Source organism: Cuculus canorus, chromosome 2, assembly GCF_017976375.1.
Source record: "Cuculus canorus isolate bCucCan1 chromosome 2, bCucCan1.pri, whole genome shotgun sequence".
Taxonomy (NCBI): domain Eukaryota; kingdom Metazoa; phylum Chordata; class Aves; order Cuculiformes; family Cuculidae; genus Cuculus; species Cuculus canorus.
In genome coordinates, this window is record NC_071402.1 from 50,401,892 (window position 1) to 50,416,524 (window position 14,633).

The window sequence follows — 14,633 nt, forward strand, 5'->3', positions numbered from 1 at the left end:
GCTGCAAACACCTGAAACACTCTCATCTCATGGGGTAGTAACTGGCATGGGCCAAACCATGCCAGGTACACTGCTAACAATTTGGTGATACAGAACAGCTGTGTCCTGGCCTTGTTCAACTCGTTTGGATAGATATTACTGATGACATGAAAGCTTTACCTGCTAGCATAGAAAATTTTCTTCTGCCCTTTTTTGATCTCTTGAATGTCTGCTACAGCCCAGACTGGATGATCCCTGAGCTGCATATGTCATCACCCAGAGGCACTGAACTGCTGCTTTCCTTTGTCCAGACCCACCAGCCAAAGTACACAGATCATCACTTTCATTCAGGCAGATTCTGTTGCCCTGATCTCGCATGGTGGATGCTTTGTACTGGCTGTGAGAGCCGAGTCTGGTGCTATAGAGTCTGGTTAGGTCTGGTTAACAGTTTTGGCACAAGGCAGGTGGGCAGAATTCCTCCCTCCAGCTGGGCATCAGGACCATGCTGCAGGAAGCACCAGGCTCAGAGCAAGCAGAGGGGTAGCCTTGAAGACCAGCACCCTCTTGCTCTCGGGTTTGGTGCTGATATTTGGCAGAGGGGTGTTAAAAAGCAGCAGTATTCCACCTAGACTTGCATGAAGGCCTGACAGGCTGCACCCCATGGCTGTGCTGTGCTGCTGAAACAAATGGCAGTCTCCCCGAGTGCTCTAGGGGGCTTACAGGGCATCTCTGGTGCCATCTCTTCCCTCAGCCTGGAGACCTTCTCCTCCCCAACCTGCCTAGTAAACAGATCCACTCTGCATAGAGGATGAGTCTGCCCAACGACACCTGTGGAGAGGAAGACAGAGGTACTGCTGGCTCCCTGTCCCTTGACCCAGTGCTCTGGTTGCTCACCAAAATCTGGCCATGTAATGTTTTCAGTAAGGGCTCGTGCATGGCAGAGGGGAGGGTGCGGTGGGGAAAACTGACTCAAACCAGAGCTTGAAGGCCTTGGTTTTTAGACCTTGCTATGCATGAGATAAGCTCATTGGCTCCTGTTAATGCTGTTATGGAGCTACAAGACGTGGGATGTTACTTTCCTCCTGCAGCAAGCCAAGCTGGTATGCCTTCCTGGTAGGAAGCACTGAAAACTTTCACTTTTATATGATCTTTGCCTTACCGTGTTCACACCAGCTTGGAAAAACAGCACTAATGCCATCAGCTACAGATGTCTGTCTCCCATAATCAATTACTCTGCTCCCCATGAAACTCAGACATTGAGCCCCGACACTGGTACCCCCGTGATGCTGCAGGGCAAGAAGATCCCCCATCTTCTGAGCAAATTCAAGTGAGAGAGTAATCTGAAGACCATGTCCTGCTCACCTCTACCTGCAGCAGCAATGCCTCACGCTCACAAATTACCCGGCCATGTGAATCAGACCAGATTCCACTTAATGCAAGTGTTAATTTATCAGGTGTTTCGTCTCTCTTAAATGTTCATTTCACTGCCCTTTTATCAGGCATCATATACATCTTCCATTTGAGTCTGTTTCCCCACTCCCTTGAATGTTCAGAGCTCTCATTCCTCTCCTTTACTAGCCAGAGTCTTCACCCAATGTTGGCACAGCTCTCCTTTCCGAGCCCCCCCTCTTGGCCCCCATGGGGACAGATGCTTCTGCCCAAGGGTGCCGCTTCACACACGGCAACGAGCATGGTGGCAAAATCTGGAAAAAGCCTTAGGAGGAAGATGTGGCAAACACAGCTAAGGGGAAGCTGCTCTTACCTGAAGTTTTTAACACTAACAGCATTGTGAGTCTGACGTTGGAGACTCCTTTTACCTGTGTGACCATTACCTGCACACACACACCAGCCAAGCCATGGCATAGGCAGCAGTTTCTGTCCCATGGCCCCGCCATCAGCCAGGTGTGGGTGTGGGTGTCACTGAGCATTTTGCATGGAGCAGAGACCCTTTGATCCCTTCCTCCAGGGAGTTTTTTGGGCTGTTAACACACTAGCAGGGGGATGCCCTCCAGCTATGTCTGAGCTGAAGATTTTGCCCCAGCTTTGCAAGACCCCAGTGAGCTCCTCTGAGCACCCAGCTCTGCTGGCCTGCACATCAGCCACAGAAGGCATCAACCAGCCTGGTGCAGGTTCTGTAGAAAGGAGAGGGAAATAAACAGGTAGAACATGCAGGGCTGGGAATGTAGGGGCTGAGGCTAGAGCAGATCCCTCAGTAGTGAGTGGTTCGACTTTGCTGTGCCAGTAAGAGGGAGCACAGGTTCAGCACTGCAGAGTGATGAGGACTGAGAGGGAGGGAGAAGCATGGGATTAAATCATATTGGAAAGAAGGGAGCGTGAGTACAATAAGCATAGCCAGGGTGACATTTCAATCAGGGCCAAATGCTCCATCCATCCTTCTGTGCTAGTCACCGCTGGCAAATTATATTCTCTGTGACTACTCCTGCTGGCTCCCCAGGTTTTCCCTGGACAACTGCATTTCTCGTCAAGTTGTTTAAACTAACTGCAACACAATTCACAGCCAGTGGCTTAGGCTACTTTGTGCTCATTTGCTCAATCAACATTCGCCCTCTGGTAAGTGACTTTCAGAGAAAACTGTCACTGGCAGACAATGGGCTGGCAGTTAACAGCAGCAGTTTTGTGTCTAAATGTTCCCCAGGGCTGGGGTAAAATGTCTCAACCCAAATTTAAAAGGACTGTCGCCTCCCCTTGGTGTACAGGGACTGAAAGGCAGAGAGGAGGTGCCTTTCCTTCATCCCCATCCCTATGCCAGGAAGGTTGGAAGAAGATGTCTCAGGATAGCGAAGCCCATGCCACTGCTGATGCATGGCCTCCTGCCTTACCCACATACTGCTGACAGAGAGCTCACTCTCCAAAGGACACGGCTCTGCTTTGAAATACTGCTGCAAACACCCACGCTGCCTGGGCTCAGCAGCTCCCCACCACTAGCAACTCCCTGGCATTGCCCCCAAACATCAGAACTTCATGAGAATCATTTGCCTCCCTCTCTGTGGCTCACTTAAAACATTTATTTTCACAATGAAAGCGATCATTAATTCCACCCATTGATTTATTTTTCCTAAAAGCCTATTGTTACTCCTTAAATGTGCATAATAACTTACCATTTGACATACCAGCAAGTGGTTTATAGACTTGTCTACCAGAAAAAGCCCCGTCAGTTTATAAATGGACTGGTTAATGTGGCTCCCTTGTGACAGTGTCCTTATTTTGCTCTGAAAGTAAAGCTTGATATTGTTTAGACTCTAGACAAATTGCTACTTACTTGAATTGATATAGTTTTCTCAGGTAGCTGAGATCTAACATCTTCTGGCTTTGATCACACAAGTACAACGTACCAGCAGATCATTCAGAAGCTGCCGTTGGGTGACAGACTCCTTCTCATCCTTCTAGGGAGGATAAGGCTCCAAAATATTGTCAGGCATCCTATCACCATGGTGGAGAATGTATCAAAAATTATGTAGCTCGAAATGCTTTCAATGAAGTTGTTTTGGATGTCTGTGTGTGTGAGACTGTAGAAATTCCTGAACCCCCTCCCTCCAGGCTGTAACTCTACCCAAGCTGCAACAAACAGTAGTTCCTGTCCCCAGTGTAGCTTTTTGTATCCCTCAGTTCCCTCTCTCCTGTCATATGGGCACCCATCTTAAAAATCTTTGAGGACTGCTCATCTCTGTAGATGGATGAGTGGGTCCTTTCTTCTTTTATCTCACTTTGCCAGCCTTCTTCTGAATATGCCCAGGAAGCCACATTATGTAGAGGAGAACGATCCCGACAAGCGAGTGAGCCAGGAGAACAAGCTGGACATCTAGGAATCTGTGGGACATTCATCACATACGTCATGGGTTATCCACCACATACATGTATTTGCCGTACTCGCCAGTAAAATCATTATAATAACTGGAGAAAGTACTGGCTTGCCAATGCTCGGTGGTCACTGGTATGTCTCCCTAAAGGTTTTAGCGGAGTCTTTTTGTCAAATATCTCTACTTTCAAATCTTACGAAAATGAAGAGGGTGTTTCTAACTTCCATGGCTTCACAGCAAAGCTTGAAAGACAGACCTTCCGAAGACACAAAAGTCAGAAAAAGAATAATGAGGACTGCCTTGGACTTTTCTCTGTTTCTTCAGATTTTCAAGAGGCTCCAGCTCTTTAAGCCAGACCTGATTGCTGCATGTGTGAGGCTCTGGCAGTGCAATCTGGCAGCCTGGGCTCCTGCCAGGTGATGAAGCTCCAGGTTTTACATAACTTGAGAAAAGTGCATCTGTTTTTTTTTTTTACCACCACGGCACACGTTAAAATGAAAGCTAGGTGGGCATACCCACAGAAATCACCCCCCCACGCCTTCTGCCAGCTCACAGATGCATGGAGATCTTGCTTACCCCAAGAGCTATCACTCTTCCAAGGCCCTCTCCCTCCCTCCCTCTCCCCTGTCGCGCCACCAAGACCCTGCTCTCCCGGGGGTCTTTCCCCAGGGATGCCCGAGGGATGTTCCCCCCACACATACCCCAGACTGACTGGCAGATTGATCCTGGCTCCACGACCCAGAGTGAGGAGCCTTCCAGCACACCCTGCATTTTGGGAAGGTAAATACACAACCAAAATATCCAAGCTGCAGGGCAGCTTGACCTTCGAGCGACCCTTAGCCTGACCTAATGCTGGTCACTCTCACCAGCAGATTTGTTTATCTTGGGACCTGGAGTCTCCCAACCTGAAAGCACCAGGTTTGTCTCCCAGCATCAAGCCCTGCCGGTGCTGGCTGCTGGCCCCCGTTGGGAATGCCCAATGAGATGGAGGGTTTATTTTTAGTCCCATCTCCTCATGCTAAGCAAGTGGCTGCAATCCTGCCCCAGAAAAAGCCCCAATATGTTAAATGAGAGCGTGAGCCCCTTCCCCAGCCTGCAGAGCAGCTGTGCGCACACCCTCAGGAAACCACTCCAAGAGGGCCTTTTACTTTCTTCAAAGCTTGGAGGAAATTTTGCCCAGGGGGGTCTCCCTCTTTTGGCTGGAGAACTGTTGCGTGGCCGGGGAAGCAGTTAGGGCAGCAGATGCAGAAATGGGAGAGAGTTTTTCTTACTGTAAGAGACCAGGACAAGAAGGGTGGGGGGCGGCAGCGGGACACATCATTTCGGGAATGTCTGCTATCCCAGAAGTGAGTGGAAACAACCCATCTGAAATATGCAGAGCCATTATCAGGCCAGGGCTTAAATAAACTTTACTGTCCATTCAGTGATCAACCTCCCTGGGAGCTGCTGGCTCCATTCATCACTGTCACCTTTTCAAAGTGACTGTGATGACAGTTCATGATCATTAACTAGTAATGGTGTGCTTTGCATTAACAGGAGGGCACATCAAACAGGCAGGCTGGCAACTCGAAAGTTAACTAAATTATATAATAAACATTCTCCGGCTAACCATGTACAGATGGTGACAAAAGGTGGACAAAGTGGCAGGCAGGAGAAAATAGGGACAGAGGGGTGTCAGGAGAAGCACTTCATATCATACCTATCGTGCTGCTCACCCACCCCATGACTTGCTATTAATAAGGACAGACCAGAGCCGCTTGCTGAAGTTGCAGAAGTTTTACTGTCAGAAAAGTTGCCTTAAGATGTCACAGATCTACTGTGGCTGAGGGCTTTTAACTGCATTTTGTCTTTTTTCCTCAAATGGCATTAATTGCGGACAGAGCTGATGCACTCTGGGCACAGTTCGGACAGGAAAGATTGAAAATTGAAAAGAAGAGGATGTGAGGAGGGATATTTCAAACATGTCCTTCATCTCTAAGAGCCCTGATGGCTCTTCACCACTTCCTACTGGCACAAAGCACCAGCTATGGGCCCCTGCACATCCTTGGTTCGTGCTTGGAGTCAGAAAGAGCCATGCTTCAGTGGGCCTGCCAGCTCAGCCAGCACGGAAAAAACAGCCGTGGTCAGAGAATAGCTTGGGAGGCAAGAGCTCCTAGAGCAATTCCCAGTACAATCCCTACTGACTGAGAAACATCAAAAAAAAATACAAAAATTCGATTTTTTCCATCTACTCACTAGCAAGAAAGGAGAAAAAAAAAAGCCATAAATCTTTTTAGTATGAGTTATTATATTATACTTGTAACAAGATCTTTCACATAGACAAAAATGGTGCCTAGAGTCAAGTACTTAAGTCCATAATTCAGCATTTTAGTGAAATGGAAAAATATTTTAACTGGGACTTCAGCAGGAGCTGCTGGATGCTCAGGACTTCTGCAAAAGCCCAGCAAAAGTCCAGCAAGCCTGCTGCAGCAAAGGGTTCTCCTGCCCCAGACATCAGCAACCTCTCTGCTTAGATGCTTCACTATAGATTTAAGGGATTTAGACACCTATATTTTAACCACTCATATTAATGTTTTAAATTAGTGCATGGTCACAATCAAGCAGACTTTTGTGGTCCCTGTGATTTAGAAATAAAGGAAAAAAATCATCAGTCATTGACAGTTCGTCTTCCTTCACTTCCCCACACCTCAGTCCCTTCAGCAGTCTCTCAGATTACATCCTTTTCCATCGTTTACCCGGCTTTCCTATCAAAGTCTTCACAGAAAAATGTCCCCAAAAAGGTAACTTGGACTCAACTTTTATCCTAAACTAAATGGTCACTGAGGGGGAGGAGAGGGAAAGAAATCAGCCTGATTTTTATAGTTCTTCTCCTAACAGTGTTTTCATCTGCATTTGAAGAGGTGACACCCCTGAGTGATGCAGAAAACATTTTTTTGACATATATTTGCAAAAGCCACTTATTTTTCAATGCTAAAATTATCAGCCGGGGGCATTAACTTTTTCTTTGTGAATGTAACTTCCTGCCTCTGAGCACTACGGAGCAGGATGACTTCCCCATCAGTTGGCTGTAGCTTTGGGGAATGTTGTTAGAATTCAGATTTTTTTAAAAAAATCTCTTTTAAATTTGGCTCATTCACTGTTTGAATGCATCATTTTGAAAGCCTGTGGCTTGGCTTTCTGAAGCGCCCAGAAGTCCCACTTGTGTTGGGCAAAGACAAAATGTTCAGGTTGGTAGGAACACCGTGGGGACTAGATCACTTGTGCTGACAAGGAGGCAAGAGATCCACAGGCAGAAGGTCCTATCAAAGTGTTTGAGCAGACAGACAACAATTCAAAACACAATCATCTGCCACTGCCAGCTTCTCTGTCCTGGAGGTCACTGGGTACCTACACTGGGGTGGCAGCAAGAGGACACAAGCTCTCCCATCTCAGCAACATCCCTGTCTGCTCCAGTTGCTAACGGAAGGGGGGCTGCTCAGGTACTGCAAGTTGTGAACTGCTTTCATTGAGATACACCTCTGGCCCTGCTCCCCCTGCGTGAGGACGTGCCTTGGGGAAATGGGTAGAGCAGACACCATTGATGGCTGTGGCCACCTGAGCTCTTTTCCTCCCAAGGCATAAGCTGGAGCCCTTCCCGCTCCCCCGCCATGGTGGTTACTTTGTCCGCAGCCTTCCTGGATCTGTCCTATGCTATAAGCCCGTATGAAGGACTGTGCCCAGTCTGGGGCTTTCACAGCACCACCACTCTGAGCACATTCAAGGGGACAGAAGAGTGAAATAAACAGTTGTCAAACACATGGAAGTCTACAATTTAAATAAAGAGGTGTAGGTATGGCAACACCCTCCTTCAAGGCCGAGAAAATGAGAGAGACACCTAACTTCCCATCCAGCTTCCCTTGTCTCCTTTAAGCTGCAGGAAAAGAAGTGACAGTGTCCAAATGCTAGCAAGCCAGCTGGGACACCCACCATCTTTCATCTCCCTTCTCATGCCCTGCCAGGATCACAACTGGACTCCGCTGCTTGCCTAGCACAGCTTTTCTCGTCGGGAGTATATTGGGACACCAAGCCTATACCATCCTACAAGGGATGAAGGCCTTCCAGGAATCAAACAGGATGAAGAAGCTGCATTATTTTCTCAGGAGATTTATGTTGCTCATGGGATGTTGCTTAATAGATCTTTCTGTCCCTCTTCCTTGATCCTAAACAATGCTTGTGAGAGAACAGAAAGGCCAGAAACTGCGATGGGTTTATGATTTGTTCTTTTATACATGTTGATGTTTCATAAACATTTAAAATAACAATCCACCCTTAGAATATAGCGGGGGAGACGGGCAGCATGGCCAAGGACTTCTGGGTCCTATTCCTGGCGCCATCAGTCACCATCTGTGTCGTCTTAGCAGAGTCACCACAAGATTACTTCGTGCCTTTGCCTCCTGACCCTTTTTCTGCTGCATTTCTTTTGAGGGTAAGCACGTTGTGTGGCAGAAAGTATTGCTTTTAAGGGTTTTGTGCAGCACCCAAAATAATGAGAATCCTATGTATGACTGCCTTGCAAATGAGTTGCTTGTTATTTTAGTATCGACATAGTCTTCCAGGCAGCCCTAAAGCTGATATTGAATGGGAGATGATGCGCTCAGATGTAGTTAAAGCAAAAATGAACAAATAAACAAAAAAGAGCTAAGCCATAGTATAATATTAACCATACGCTCCATAACGAATTGACAAGAGATTTTGCAGTTATTCCTGAAGGACTGTGCTGGTCTAAAGGTTACCATATGCTCCAGGAATGCTCTGCAAACACCAATGAGTAGCCATGAAAGTTGAAAACTTGAAGTTACTATACAGCCAAAGGTGGTTAATTGTAGCTTCTACAACTTGTTTGCCCAGGTATATAGAGCATTCAGCAGCTTGGTTGCAAGGGATGTTAACTTTTCTGCTCACACATGATAGACTAACTTTCTACATACCATTTAAAAGAAAATGGAAATAAAAGTGGTTTTTAAACAGAACAGGATTTCTTCTCCGGCAAGGCCTCTACAAACCTTTATAAGTTCAACAGTGTCTAGTCAGGAAGAGAAGATGAAAAGCCACAGTCGAGTGGCTTAGAAAGGAAAGGGAATGGAGTTTTAAGCAGGAAATGCAAACTCCAATATTGCCAGGAACTGTTTTCTGGTTGTACTGTAAGATCTCCATATATTTCGCAAGTAGTTAACTCCTTCCACACACCTCATGCGTCAGGCAATTTCCCTTGGCTTCCGATGTCAGAAAAGGCATGTGATAAAGACTTTATTTTTCAAAAGTGTTCCACTATTTTAAGTTCTATGGATGTTTTGTCCTAAATAAAGAGCAAGATTACAGATGGCATCAAGGAACATGGATCCACTGAGCCTACATTTATACTGACAAATTGTGACTGTCATTCTTCATGGATTGCGAAAGCAGAGACAAGAAAAGCAGGTCAGGCAAGCACATCAGAAGTACAAATGAGATTGGTTTTGTATCACCGTATTGTGGGACCCAACTATAATCAACAGAAATGGAAAGAAAATAGCTGTATTGGTATCACCTGGACGGAGCCGTGCTCGTACTGAGTGGTAGGTGTCCTTCTCCCAGGCATGGCTTATGCTGTGAGGGAAGATTTCCTTCTGCAGGAAAGTATCTTCTCGTTTGCAGAAACTAAAAATGAAGGAACGTGCCAAGATGAGGAATGCCAAACTAAAACACAACAGGAAAGTGCCCCTAAGGCACATATTAGACTTCATCTGCCGCTGCAATGTATAAACTCAAGAACCAAAATTATGGAATATATGGAGGTGCAAAAACCACTGGAATTCAGCCTGGCATGGAGGTGGAAGGCAGAGTGGGAAATAGGACTGTCAACAGTAAAATCCAGTCACTCTCATGGGGTCTTGGTTCAAATGTTCAAAAGCAGGTAGTTACTTAGGTTCCTAATTGCACCATAATCCATTGAGGCACCTCTGTCCACACCATCTAAGCAGCTGAATAACCTGTCATGAAATGTCTGCCTTGGCATCTCAGCAAATTGTTAGTCCAAACCACCAGCTTCTTTGGTAACATTTGTCCCCAGTCACACTTCATCGCTTCTTCACAAACAAAAAAGCCAAAACCCCAGGAAAACAAAAAAAATGGCAAAGCCATTCCCACCTTGTAGAAGATGTGACAGACATTGTTAGTAAAATGCCTGGAAGAAGAAAGCATGTCTGAGGTTATTTTATTAATCCAGACAGACAGGAGAAGATAGGGTGCAGGATTCTGATGCTAGGCTTTAGGGTAAAGTTATGGGAAGTGCAGGCTGCAATCAAGAAAACGGAAAGCAGAAGCAGCCCTAGATATTGAAGGCTGGAAGGAAAGTGTTGCCAGCCGTGCTCAGTTGCAGACTAGACCCCTGCAGCTGGATTCCCACTTCCTGCTTTCAGGAAAAACACCCCAAAAAGACAAAATGGCAAGCTCAGTGCTGACTAGGAAGAAAGTCTGGTTAACATTAGGAAAGCAACTAAATTTACCTTTCCCCAGCCTCTTCAAGGGCCAGAGATTTGTATGTGAAATAGCTTGACTTTTTCCCTGTGGTCAGAGACTGGTGGTTTATTTATTTGCGTTCAGTAACATTGGACTTCTGTCATATTTTGCTGCGGTACTCTGTTATTTAATAATGACCTGTGGACACTGGCCAATGCCTTTGCTTGACAGGGACTACTTTCTGACGTTGCACCTGGCCAACTTGATCATTTTTTTTTATTGAGAGAGGAAAGGGACTAACGGTACAATAAGAAATTGGTTTATAGCCCGAAGGAGAGAGAGCTGTCAACCCTCGTAGTGTTTTTTTTTACTTAACTCAGTAGATGAATACAGCTGCTTGTACCACAGAGCACTTCGGTGTATATATCAAGCTGTTTTTAAACCCTTCTAAATAGCGCATGCCTCGGTGATTTCCCCTTGCAACCAAAGCAATAATGTACCCAGCCACCGCTTGAGAAAGCAGTGGGTTTTATCCTCTCTGAAAGGTTGGAGCAAGACGCTTCAAACAGCTTCTTATTCCCTTGCCCCAGGAAGGCAATCCGGCTCTTCCAGTCCCCTGTGCTGATAGTCGTTTGCTGTAGTTAGATTTTATAGCGTTTCCTCAAGGTAAGGACCGTCACCGCTGCTCACCACTAGCCTGGAACTTTTGTTCCCATCCTGCAGACTTGAATCTTGAACATTATTAGACCTTTAGGATCAGGCATTTTACACCTTAGGGGGTATAATGCAGCAATGCCATAACGCCAGCCCTCTTGTTGCAGGGATGAAGACAGTGTGAAAGCAGGACCCCTCTGCCGTGCAAGTGAGAAGATTTCAAGGCAGCGGCTATTAGGCCTGGGAAAATAAACCAAGGGAATGAGACAAGAGAAAATTTTAAACTGTTGAAATTCTGGAGTACTTCCAGGTATTCAAACAGGTAATAGATTTGTTTAAATAAGTGGAAATAGTTTCAAAACATCGGCTTTGCCACATTGTCTAGCTTCTCCCTTCTGGTCCAGCTCCAGTCTGGGAGATTTTTTCATGCATGACCTCAGAGAAAAGCACCTACTGTAGAAATACTGCAAAGCCTCACAGCATTTCAGTGGGACATTTTCAGCTGCCACATGTCTAATGCTTTCATGATTTCCTGTCAGGCAGATAGCTTTGGGGAAACGCTTATATGACCTGCTGCCCAAATAACACCAAGGAACTATTCACAGAACTAAATAAGCAAGCTAGATAAATGCAACACTTGTTACTTTCCTTGTTGTCAGAGGCTGTTGGGTTCCGATAATCCAAACACAAGTTTCAGCCAAAAATTTTACAGCTATTTTCAATAAAGTAGGTGGCACAAAAGAGCTGTCGCCCTACTGACTACCAAAGCCCAACAACAGAAATCAACAGGTACGTCTGAAACAAAAAAACATAATGGCATTTTTTTCTAGGATGCAGCATATCAATAAATTTATCATAGTATAGTAAGGGTTGGAAAGGACCTTAAAGATCATCTAGTTCCAACCCCCGTGCCATGGGCAGGGACATCCCACTAGATCAGGCTGCCCAAGGCCCCATCCAGCCTGGCCTTGGACACCTCCAGGGATGGGGCATACACAGCCTCCCTGGGCAACCTGTGCCAGTGCCTCACCACTCTCACAGTGAAGAAATTCTTCCTAATATCCAGTCTAAATCTGGCCCTCTCCAGTTTATACCCATTTATACCCATTATTACTGGTTTATACCCAGTTTATTTACTTCTCACGGGCATTTTGAATCTGTGTGAGTAACCCACTGAACTCCACACAGTTTATTTTAACATGTGTTTACCTTCTCAATATCCAACATTAATTTAGGATAAAGACTGGTACTGGAATCTTTCAAAAACTGTTCTTCTCTGCAGTCCTGGCTAGAACAATAATAATATACTCACAAAGTCCAACTGTCTACCTGTAAATATTCTATAAGTATAAATGGTCTATAACTTCAGCACCTCTGAGGTTCTGTAGGTATTGTCCTTGATCCAGAGGTATGGGAAAACAAGGCAGATAGTGATTATTGGTTACTCAGGAGAACTGTGACTCTTTAGGAGATAACAAAGATTTCCCAATTCTCTTTAATGTTCACAGACTTCAAGACAACCATTATTTATAGTAATGATCACAGATTGCCTGCAAGGTGTACACATTCTGTATTTAACTCAGTATCCAATGGAACTGAAACTTGGGCAAACCAAATTTAGACAAACTGAATTCAAAGTTACCAAGTTCAATGAAGCTTAAGAAAAATATACAGCTGAATAAAATGGAAGAACAAAGGGAAGAAAAGAGTAGAGAGGAAGGCCAGGAGAGACCAACATAGTTCAGTCACTGAAAAACTGATGTTCAGAGAACCCACTCCAGTGAAAGCTGATGAAAATCTGACTCAGTTCACTCCGTTGCTCAGAGAGCAACTTGTTCCTCCATATGCTCCGTAACAAAAGCACACCTGATGTCAGTAACATGAGAAGAGAGCAAATATTTCTCAATTGCAAATGATTCATTGACTCAATAAGCATCTGGCCTAAACATCTGATCTGTATTTAAAATTTTATCTATTTCTTAAAAAATTTTATTTATTTTTTGAGTGATCAAAACCAAATGACAACAGTAAAAGAGGTAACAGGATAGTCTTTTTTGATGCCATTTGTGATCAGAGGCAAAAGCTGTTTACCATTGGTGTGGACCAGATTGAGAGCAATTCTTTGCTAAAGCCTTTCAGCTGCTCCTTTCTCAAGAAGAAGAAACTGAACACAGGCAAGTAACTCCGGGCAGTTAGCAACCAGGGATGCTACTGGGGTCTACAGGGAACAATTCATCAGGGGAGGTACTGATAACATTCCTGTGCAGAGGGCTATTCCCGAAGGCAATTAGTGACTCATGCGCACACCCACCCCACAAGGACATGGCTCTGGCTCCAAGTCACACCCTTCACCACTGGTCTCTATCAGATGACTTTTGCCATGCATGAGAACTGGCATAGGTTACAGATCAATTTGTTACTTTGGAGCTGGATCAAACACCAGCCCTCTGGTCACTGTGGCTCCAGCCACACGTGAATCAACATTTAATATGGCATTAAAATTCTCTTGCAGTTGCGTTTAATTTTTGCGCAGCATATGCTTAGGGTTGCAGAGTAGGGGTTCTGTGCAGTCAATTGACTGCATCTTGTAAACCAGCTTCAGCTGCATGTCCAGAGTTATATTCCTCCTCTCCTGGATGATCCAGACCAAGGCACTTCAGCTCCCTGCAGCCATTTTCTCCCTCTTCTCTATCTAGAAACAAAGCAGCCTGGTTACAGGGATCACTGTGCAGCGCAGTGAGGATGTGAAGAAGCATGACACAAGGGCAAATTGTTATCATTTCAACTTCTTTTGTTTTTCTTCCCCATTTTTGCTGGATTAAGCTTCTCTAACATAACAGGGCTGACTGACTCTGGGTGTCTGGGCTACATTTAAAGTTCAATGAGGTTCGTTATTTTCCAGGAAACACTCTTCCTTCCTCTCCTTCCGTGATTGTTCCCACAGGTTTTAGAGTTTCTTATTGGTCTTTCCCCTTCTTCTGGGTTTGACCTTTGTTCAGTTGCTCTTTCAGCAGGAGTCTCATGGGTCTCACAGAGAGTTTTAACACAGTTGTGCTCCTAGTCCTAAAGGGGACTTAACTGGGCAGATTTCAAGTCTCAGAGCTTCAAGCATGAGCTCAACCTGTACTTGGTTCTCACCTTACTCCACATAGAGATTTACACCTCCCAGCAGACTGCACAAGAGCTGTTGCCTTCGTCAACTCAAGAGTTCATTCCTATGCTTGCCTACCACAAGCAAGGATGGCTATAAGAAAGGTAAGGTGTTTTACCTCTGCTTTAAATTTAAGGTAGTATTTCCAGGAACTGAAGTCCCTTCTTGAAGCGGAAATATCTTCCTTGCCCAGATATATCAAAGCTTTTCATGAAATCTATATATGTCTCCGTGTGTGTATAAAATAATATAAATTATATAGAAACAAAATCTGCCATCTTTCTCCATCACTTCCCACAAGTGTCTCTTCTCCGCCTCCAGGTAAGCAATTAACATCTAGCAAACTTGATTACATTTATTCTAAGCTGCCTAATACCACTCTCCAGGCAAAGACAAGATCTCAGGCAAGCGTTATCTGATCTAAAGCCTCCAAATCTTTTCCGTCCTTCCAGCGTAGTTAATTTGGCTCATAACAGCTCCTGCCCTTCTTTCCTAAGGATCTCTTAAACGCAGGCCAGTGTTACAATGAATATTGCCCAACCCACTGCCAGCTT